Source organism: Marmota marmota, unplaced genomic scaffold (assembly GCF_001458135.2).
Source record: "Marmota marmota marmota unplaced genomic scaffold, marMar, whole genome shotgun sequence".
Taxonomy (NCBI): Eukaryota; Metazoa; Chordata; class Mammalia; order Rodentia; family Sciuridae; genus Marmota; species Marmota marmota.
In genome coordinates this window covers 14,077,400-14,087,877 of record NW_026000272.1, presented here as the reverse complement: position 1 = coordinate 14,087,877, position 10,478 = coordinate 14,077,400, and the positions used below count along the sequence as shown (strand labels likewise).

At 39.2% G+C, this 10,478-nt stretch overlaps 1 long non-coding RNA gene across 1 annotated transcript in view; it reads left to right on the top strand.

Moving 5' to 3' along the window:
- The window catches only part of LOC125614334, a 13,777-nt gene extending 3,836 nt beyond the window's left edge, over window positions 1–9,941 (top strand). The window contains exon 3 of the long non-coding RNA XR_007344943.1: window positions 9,753–9,941. This is a non-coding gene — a long non-coding RNA (uncharacterized LOC125614334). The remainder of the gene's footprint in view (window positions 1–9,752) is intronic.
- The last annotated feature ends 537 nt before the right edge of the window (window positions 9,942–10,478 follow it).

Sequence of the window (10,478 nt, the reverse complement as noted above, 5' to 3'; positions counted from 1 at the left end):
TTTTTTTTTTTTTTTTTTTTTTTTTTTACCTGAGCAACTGGATATATGCCAGTGCCATTTAAAGAGAGGGCAGACAGAACATGAGATTTGGTGATAGCATGGAGGCAAGACAGAGTTGTGTTGTAGACATTGTGAGTTGTAAGAGATAACCAGTAGGCAGATGGAAATATGGGAGTTTAGAGCCCAGGGGAGATTTCTGACCTAGGAAGAGCTCTCAGCACAGAGTTGAGCTGTGGTGGTTGAGGCCGAGGGAGTGGAGACACAGTGCTAAGGGAAACAGGCAAAAAGAAAAGAAAGGAGAGGACCAAGGACTGAGCTCTGAGGCCCCTGATCATGCATGTGGAGGGCAAGTGGAGGAGGAGGAGTGCAGTAAGACAAGGGGAAATCCTGCTGTTTCTTTGAAGCAACCAAGAGAAGAAAGTACTTTAGGAAGGGGGACAAGTCTACTGCTACTGCTAAGTATCGAGACAGACAATCGAATGACTATTGAATTGGGTACAGGGAGGCCATTAGTGTACTTGACAAGGGCAATTTCAGCAGAAGTGAGAGACATGGAAACCTAATTGGAGCCAGCAGAGAAGAGAATAGGATGTGAAAAGGTGGAGATAGAGCCTCAGAAGAAGATGACATTTTTTAGGTTGGAGTGCAGCCCAAGATACCTCCACTGCTACAAGTTCTTTTACTGGAATCTTAAGATTAAATTCTCAGTAGCAGTACAGGAAAGACATCCAGGTGAATTCTATATTCATTCAAAATGAAGGAAAATATGCCACAACTTACAGAAACTGAAGACTCACAACTGGACGCCCCAGAGTTCATAAAACCCTCCTTACAGAGCCTCTCATCCTTACTTGACCCAGGCCCACTCTCTCCTGAATGCCTTCTGTTTTTTCAACTTTCCAAAGTTCTCATCAAGGGTCCTTACATTAGTCCACTTTCTATTACTAATAACACAACACCATGGACGGGGTAAATTATAAGGAAAAGAGGTTTGTTTTGGCTCGTGAATGTTGTCCAAGGTTGAGGAAATATATCTGTAATGGCCTCCTTGCTGGCAGAATCCTGAGGTGGTGCAGGCATCAATGGCAAGAAATAGGGAACATGTGTGAGAAACTTAACAGACCTGCTCTTTGCTCCTTTTTTTTTTTTCTTTTGGTACTGCGGATTGAACTCAGGGGCACTCGACCACCGAGCCACATCCCCAGCCCAATTTTATATTTCATTTAGAGACAGGGTCTCATTGAGTTGCTTAGGGCCTTGCTTTTGCTGAGACTGGCTTTGTACTCGTGATCCTCCTGTGTCAGCCTCCAGAGCTGTTGGGATTATAGGGGTGGGCCACCGTGCCCAGCCTAACAGACTCACTCTTCAGATAATCTATTATTCATTAATTCATGACTAATGCAATCATGAGGGCAGATCCTTAATTCTCTCTTACAATTTGCACCTGGTTCTATCTCCACTTCCTAGTGGGGATCAGTTGTCAATTTGAGTTTCAGAGTAGACAAACCATACTCAAACCATAGTAGTCCTGTACACTATGGATGTAGCACACACACATGATAAAAGTCATTCATTTTTTTTCATCTTTTTTAAACTGCTTGATATTAAATGATTGTAGAGGCCCTGAGAATAAAGCATTGGAGAAGAAAAATTCATGGAGTCTATGTTCCAGTGGAAGAGAAAGTCAATAAGGAAGACAATAACTAAATAAACATGGTGTTGTTTTTTTAGACAGTACTGCATGCATTAAAGAAAATAAAATAGGGTAATTGATGCACAGTAATAGGGCAGGGAAAGACAGTGTGAAAATGGCTCTTAATCATGGTGGTCATAGAAGACCTCTCTGAAAGGAAGACATTCGACCCCTCTATAGAGCTGCATTCATCTCCTTCCTTACAATTATAATACAAACAACTCCATCTGCCACTGTAACCACAACCTCTGTCACTGTAACCATCACCACTGCCACTTCACTGTACTTGAGGAGGATCCTTGCAGTGGTCTTCTCTGTCCTCAGCCCCAACCTCAGCCACTCACTTTCATGATTGCACCTAGACGTGGTCATTACAGATTTTTCTACCAAATGTTCAATGTCTCCTTGGGACGCTAGATAGGTGACTAGCATCTCCTACTTTCCAGCTCACTCCATCTTTTGACTGTAAGGGACTTCCAATCTATTCACTCTACTGCTTTTTCATTGTTCCTCACTGCCTTGATGCCCTTCCATGCTCCATCGCTGTAATCACTCCCTTGCATACACTCCCCCTCCTTTGCCCTTCTTGCATCTGTGGACTCACTTGGTAAAACATGGAACCTGATTAACTTCGATTCTTTTCTTGCAGCTGAAATGCAACTGAGGGAAAAAGCATAACCAGGATGACTGATGATAGTCTCACTTTAAATTTATGACCATCACCTACAAGTGGGTCCTTAGAACTGCCTGGCAACAGCTTACCCTACATATCGACTCTCTGAATCTCCTTGAAGAAAATGTCATGTCTATTCATCTGTCCTTAAACTTCCAACACCTCCTCCACATCTTCATGCTCAGTAGGGATTCTTGTTTCCTATTTTATTAAAAATATAGATGCAATCAGAAGATAAAAAACTTCCCAAAGCTCCCACCAGGTATGTTTCTGTGGAAGAATTGTCTGTCTCCTATCCAAGAGTAGCTCCTCCACATGTTCACTGGATTCCCAATGCCTTTCACCTACTCAAGCAAATGACTATAAAAAAAATTCTCCCCTTTTCCTTCTAAATCATCACTTTTTCCTGATCTATTAGATCATTCCAATTGTGAACAGACATGTCTCTTGACCCACTTCTCTAACAACTGCCCCACTTTCTCTTTCCTTTTACATCAAAGCCACTTGGCGCTGTGGCATACACCTGTAATCCAAGCAACTTAGTAAGTGGAGGCAGGAGGATGGAGAGTTCAAGGCCAGCCTGGGAAACTTGGCAACACTCTAACTTAAAAGCAAAACTTAAAGGGCTAGGGACTTAAGTGCTAGAGGGCCCCTGGATTCAGTCCAGTGTGAAGGAGGAGGAGGAAGAAGAGGAGGAGGAAGAAGAGGAGGAGGAAGAGGAGGGGGATGAGGAGGAGGGGAGGAGGAAAAGGGGAAGGGGAAGAGGAAGAGGAGGAAGAAGAACTACAATAAAAATTCTAGTTGTGACAGCAAAAATTCTACCATATGGGTTGGGATTGTGGCTCAGAGGTAGAGCACTTGCCTAGTATGCATGAGACACTGGGTTCGATCCTCAGCACCACATAAAAATAAAGATATTGTGTCCACCTATACCAAAAAATATATAAAAAATTCTACTATAGACACAGAAAAATATAAGCCAATACATTAAGATTGTTCTGTTACATTTTTAAAATTCATAGTTGTTTGGGTTTTGTGAGAAATTGGAAAAATATAGAAAACCACTGAAAGTAATACAGTAAATATTCATTTTCCCATTATCCAGAATTCATAACTATTAATATTTTGGCATATTTGCATCACATACTTAAAATTTTTAATGTGGGGATTTTCAAACATATGTAAAAGTAGAATGTTTAGTATAATAGAAAGAAGAATAGCATAATCAACCACCATGTACCTATCACCCAACTTAAAAAATTCTCCATTTATGACTAACATTTTTCTTCTCACCCATTTCACTCCTGAATTATTTTGAAGCAAGTCTCATACATTTTATAATTTAAACTACACCATCATTCAGTATATATCTGTAAACACACATTCTTAATATCCTTTCAGTATTCACATTTATGATTGTCTTAGAATGTCTTAACTTTGAGGAAAATTTGTTTAAATTATGATCCAAATAAGGCCTCCCATTGCAATTGATACAACTTTCTTATATAAGTTCTGCCTCTATCTCTTCTTTCCCTTAAAATTTATTTGTTGGAAAACCTGGTTGCTTATCCAAAAAATGGAGTTTACTGACTGTATTCTTGTTGTGTATCATTGTAATTGTCTTCTTCTTTCTTCTCTGTTTCCTGTACATTGTGAACTGGAACTATAAGCCTGATCAGATTTGTTTTTTTTTTTGTTTGTTTGTTTGTTTTGCAAGACCATTTCTTTTATGGCTGTGCATACTTCCATTGAGAGGTATGAAATTACGATAATGTGTCTTTTTGTGATGTTAGCAGCTGATGGTGCTCCATGGGGGGTTGAAACGTGGTGATATTTGAATCACATTATCCCATCTTATTTTATTAGTTGATATACTTCTATAAAGAGAAATAGCCCCTCACTGACCATATGGTTTTATAGTAGAACTATTTTCTGTAGAAAGACAGGAGAGGCACCTGATTCTTTCACTTTATATACCAGTTTTCAAAATAAGGAGTTGATTCCCTAACATTCTCCAACAGATACCAATGAGTTTTCGTGTGTGTGTGTGTGTGTGTGTGTGTGTTACTGAGGATGGAACTCAGGGCCTTACATATGCTGGACAAGTGCTCTAGCACTGGGTTACATCCCCAGGCATTTTCTATTTTATCCTGAGACAAAGTCTTGCTAAATTGCATGGGCTGGCCTTGAACTTGGGATCCTCCTGTCTCAACCTCCCAAAAAGCTGAGATTATAGGTGTGTACCACCAGGCCAATCACTAATGAGGTTTCCTAAAAATCTTCCAGTCAGGGTTTTGCTCCCATCATTCTACCTAAATGGCTCTTGTCAAGGTCATCTGTGATCTTCATGATGCTAAATCCAATGATACAACCTCCATCATCAACCTAGGTGAAGCCTCAGCAGCATTTGGTATATGCTTATTGAAACATTTTTTTTTTTAACTTTCCTTCCAGAGTAATCCACTCATGGTTTTCTTCCCACTTCCCTGACCACTACTTCTGAACCTCCTTTGTTATTTCCTCCTCTTGTCCCTGACTTTTTTTTTTTTTTTGAGAGGTGATTCGCATACCATAAAATTTACTGCTTCATTGTGACAGTTGAGTAGTTTTTTGGTTTTTTTTTTTGGTACCAGGGATTGAACTCAGGGGCACTCAACCACTGAACCACATCCCCAGCCCTTTTTTGAATTTTATTTAGAGATAGGGTCTCACTGAGTTGCCTAGGGCCTCACTTTTGCTGAGGCTGGTTTTGAACTCGTGATCCTCCTACCTCAGCCTCCCAAACCACTGGGATTACAGGTGTGTGCCACCGCACCTGGCAGTTTAGTAGTTTTTCTTGAATATTCAACAGTTGTACAACCACCACCACTAATTCCAGAACCTCCCCAAAATGTAACCCCTCACCCATTAGTAGTCACAAACATAAATCTACTTTGCATCTGTACAGACTGCCAATTTTTCTCTCTGACTCCTTAACATTGGAGTGCACCAGAGCCCAATTCCATTTCCTCTTTAGCTGTCTTTATTGCTTAATGATCTTATCCAGTTCGGTGGTTTATGTACACTCCATACAGTGACAACATCAGCATGGATCTCTCCCTGAATTCTAAACTTAGATATTCAACTGCCTACTCCACCAGTCCACATGCATGTGTAATAGATATGTCAAATGTAACATTTCAAAGCCAGCTGCTGGTGTCCTAGACCTTTATAGTCTTCATCTTGGACTATGAGAAACTTATCCTTCCAATGCTCAGGCACCAAAACTTTAGAGTTAACTTTGCATCCTCTATTTCACTCACATGCCACATGTAATAAATTGGAAAATCTTGTTGACTCTGACTTCAAGATATATCCAGAATCTGACCACATCTCGCAACTTCCACTGCTATTGCTCTTGCCCAAGCCTTCATTATGTCTCATATGCTTGCTTCAATTATTTCTCTGTTACCACCCTTATCCCTTCTATAGTTTACTTTCAACCTGGCAATGGGTGATCCTTTAAATATTTGAGTGGTGATGATGATGTTACAATAATACCTATTACATATACAGCACTTGCTGCATGCCAGGAACTATATGCTTTACATGGTCTGGCCATCATTACTTCTCTGACCTCATTCTGTTACTTTCCCATTCTACATCTGCCTCTCTGCTGTTCTGAACCCTCCCTGCTCCTGCATGCTTCTACTTTAAAGTTCTTGGGGTCTGTTAGAGTCTGTAAACAAGTCAGGATGGCACCTGGCATTTTGCCAGAGAAATGTTATAGTCTGTAAACAAGTCTGGATGGTGCCTGGCAAAATGCCAGAGGGAGTGGTTTGAGAAGTAACAAAAACGAGCCATTAAGTGTGGAGATTCCTGATTGGTTGACTGATGTATCTAGTTTATGCTAATTAGATAAGCTGTGTGGAATGTATAAATACCTCTGTTGTCCTATAATAAACGGCTTCCACTCCTGCTGTATCAACGTACAGAAGTTGTTCGTCACCCCCCAGCTATTTTGCCCAGCCAGCCGGGCTGCGGCAGGGGTCTATGCTCTCTGCCTGAAACACATTTCCCCCAGATAGCCTCCTGGTTCCTGGCTCACTCACTTCCTTTAGGTCTGCTCACATGTCACCATCTTAGGTGATACCCTATCAAAAACTGCCACCCCATCCCCATTTTTAGCACTACCTATTCGCTTTCCCTGTTACATTGTTCTCCATAGCAATCATCATCTTCTGACAAATTGTATGCTTTAATTATTTTTTTTGTTTCCACTAGGCAGATTTAAGATCTATTAGTTTCAGGATTTCATTGACTTCATTCACTGCTGTGTTCTCAGCACCTAGAACAGTGCTTGGCAAATCAATGCTCACCAAATACTGGTTGAATGACTGTATAATAATACCAAGTAACAGACCTAAATTAGCACTCATGATATTACTTAGTTTGCATTAAAAACCCTAGGAAGGCACATTACTATCCACATCTTACAGATAAGAGAACTGAAGACTTTTGTCAATTTCCAAATTCATACATCTTCTAAGTACTAGAGCTCCAAACTTCCATAGGGTCACAGTACAGTGACTTTGCCTCTTCTCAAGGTGTCTTGATTAATATACTATTGGTATCTCTGAACTCTCCATGCAAACATGACCATGGGACTAAACCAATGACATTTCCATTTGAGCAGTCATCCCAAAACAGGCATTGTTCTCTGGTTTATTTTTCTTTAGTGGTTTTACATCTTTGGAGCAACAGCCACAAAGGACAAACTTGGTCCTGTTCAGACTGCAGCGATAAGGGAACTAACATACACATCAGTAGGAAAGAACAACGTGATGGGAGTAGGAGATGAATTGTTTTCTGGAGTGAAAATTGTGTACAGCAGAGGCAATTTATCATGTCATATCATCACCAAAATTATCTCCATGCTGCCTGCCAACCATCAGAACCTTCAGTTGCTTCCTCAGTGTTATTTAAGCAAATGAAATATGCTTGTTCTCGTTTTATTTGTTTATGTAATATTTTTGTGCTGCTTCAGTAAGAGAATGTATTTTAATAACCTTATGTACTTAATAGTCATAGATATTTGTGACAATATTTTTTGTAGTCACAGAATAAAATAAGCATTGCATTCTGTGCAGGGTCAGATTGACCAACTTGTGCTTACATAATCTTTTATATTTGATGTCAACTCTACTAAATTTGACACAGTTAAAGCAAAAGCTTTATTGTGAGAATAAAGATTTGGTGGGTTTTCCACATAGCTAGACTTTAGTTTGACCAGGGTTAGGGGAAATGCAGTTGAAAGGATGTTCATTTGTTAGTTTGGTACTGGGAATTGAACACAGAGGTATTTACCACTGAGCTACATCCCCAACCCTTTTAATTTTCTTTTTATTATGACACAGGGTCTTGCTAAGTTGCCCAGGATCTGACTAAGTTGCTGAAGCTGGCCTCGAACTTGTGATCCTCCTGACTCAGACTATCAAGTTTCTGGGATTACAGGCACACATGTACCACCACCATTTCCAGCAAAAGGATGTTTGTTTGTTTAAGGGTTATACTATGCCTTTTTTTATACTTCTTGACTGAACCAAGATTTTGAAATGTGCAACCCCATAAAAGGACTAGAGAGCCCAGACAGCATTTGGAACTGGTCTCTCTTCTAAAAACATAAACTTGGAAGATGGTATGAGCTCCATTTGACAGAGGCACCTCAGGGAAATTCTATTTTACAATTTCCTTGCCTTCTATTTCTTTCCATTTCTAGTTTAAAATGTTTACAAGTAGATAGGTTGGTGGCTACTCCAGAGGCTGAAGCAGGAGGATTGCAAGTTGAAGGCCACTCAGTGATTTAGTAAAACCTTGTTTTTTTTTTAAATGTTTTTCAGATGTTGATGGACCTTTATCTTATTTATTTATTTTTATGTGGTACCTCACACATGCTAGGCAAGCACTCTACCACTGAGCCACAACCCCAGCCCTAAAATCTTGTTTTAAAATAAAAAATGAAAATGGCTAGGGTTCCAGCTCAGTGGCAGAGTGCCCCGGGGTTCAGTCCTCAATATGGAAAAAAGATATTTGCAAGCATCTTCATTGAGCACATTTAACAGATTGCAAATGAATAGCAATGATGGAACATAAACTTTAGTGTGTTTCCTTTCTCATTGAGACTCCACCTGTTTTCCCCTTCTTTACTTCTTCACGACAGGAATCTTTCAAGCACTGTTCAGCAACTCCTTAAACTCTTCTCCTGAGGTTGCAGGTTGGTGGGGCATTAGGAGTTTCCCTCTTTGTTAATAAAGAACTCAAGTTGGCTTCCCATCACACCTAACTATGGGTTTAGCTCTGATTTTGGACATGCCAACTCATCCAATATTCAAAAGTTAAAAAAAAAAAGATTCCACGTTCCTCCTTAGTTTTTGTCTGAATTTCCTCCATATATGGCAAGGTTATTTTCTCATTCCCTTCATAACTCAGCCTAAGGATCCTCTTAAATTTGTCAACAATTTTTGGAGAGTGTTGTGTCTAGTCTCTAGACCTACATCCAGTTACAATGAAAGCAATGTATTGGACTTTTGTTAAGCATTAAATATTATTGTCTTCATTATAAAGATATTTCCAAGGCTCTACTTTAATTTCCTAGTTAGGAATTCTTCCTACAACCCCATTCTGTCCCACATGACAGAATTAAGATTCAAAGAGAGCCAGCTAAGTGAAATATAACAGTAACTTTGCCTCTGCTAAAGCAGCTTAAATCACACACACTTCTAAAATTGCCATGGCACGTGGCTAGGTCACATAGAACTTGTGGTCAACTAAAGCCCCCAAGTCTTTCTCCATGCGGCCAAATCAAGTCTTTCTCATGGTCTACTTTAAAATTTTTAGATACTAAAAATCATCTTTTGGGGCTGGGGTTGTGGCTCAGCAGTAGAGAGCTTGCCTAGCTTGTGGTAGGTGCTGGTTTGGTTCCTCAGCACCACATAAAAATAAAAAAATAAAATAAAGGTATTGTGTTCAACTACAACTAAAAAAATTTTTAAAAAAATCATCTTGTTGGTTTCGATTTATTCTTCCTACCTGTCTGAATCTTTTTTATTATTTCTAAAAATTCATTAAAGTATAATTTAATATAAAGAGCATATGTTTTAAGTGTATGACTTCACACACACACACACACACACACACACACCTGTAACCACCACTGAGATCAAGAAGCATAACATTACCAGTATCCAGGAAGCTCTCATGTGCCTCTTAATAACTTCCACCACAAGGTAACTACTATTCTGATTTCTAACATCATAGATTAATCTTTTCTGTTTTTGAACTTTACATAAATGGAATAATACAATATATATTCATTTGAGAGTGGCTATTTCTTTCTTTATTTTGCAGTGCTGGTGTTCAAACCTCTGGCTCAAGCACACTATGCAAGTACTCAACCACTGAGCCATAGCTCCTGCCACGAAGGACTTTTTCAGCACATCATTATGTCTGTGAGATTCATCCATACTGTTGCCTATGGTAGTAAATTCTTTTTCATCATCAAGTAATAGTCTATTAAATGAATGTAACATGATTTCTTTATCCGTTCTCCTGTTGATAGAAATTTTGGTTGTTTCCAATTAATACAATTAATGCTATAATAAACATTCTTGTATATGGCTTTTGGAGACATATGCATTTATAACAGATACAAAACCTGGAAAGACACTTGTTAGAACATAGAGTATATGTATATATTGAGTTTTAGTATCTATTGCAAATGTTTTAAAAAGTGTGGCAATTTATGTTCTGTGATGGTCACTTTTATGTGTTCTTGGTTAGGCTATAGTCCCCAGTTGTTCAAATATTAATCTCTACATTGTTATGTTATTTTTTAGATGTGATGTAAGTCTATAATCAATTAACTTTAAGCAAGGGAGATTATACTTTACTGAATAATCTAAGTAGCCCTGATTCAATCCAAAGAAAAGTCTTAGGAGCAGAAGTGAGATTTCTTGAAAGTAAAAGAAGGAGGAAGAGGAGAAAGAGGAGGAGGAGGGAAAAAAGGAGGGGGGAAGGAGAGAGAAGGGAAAGGAGGACAAGAAGGAGAAGGAAGAGGAGAAGGAAAAGAAGAAG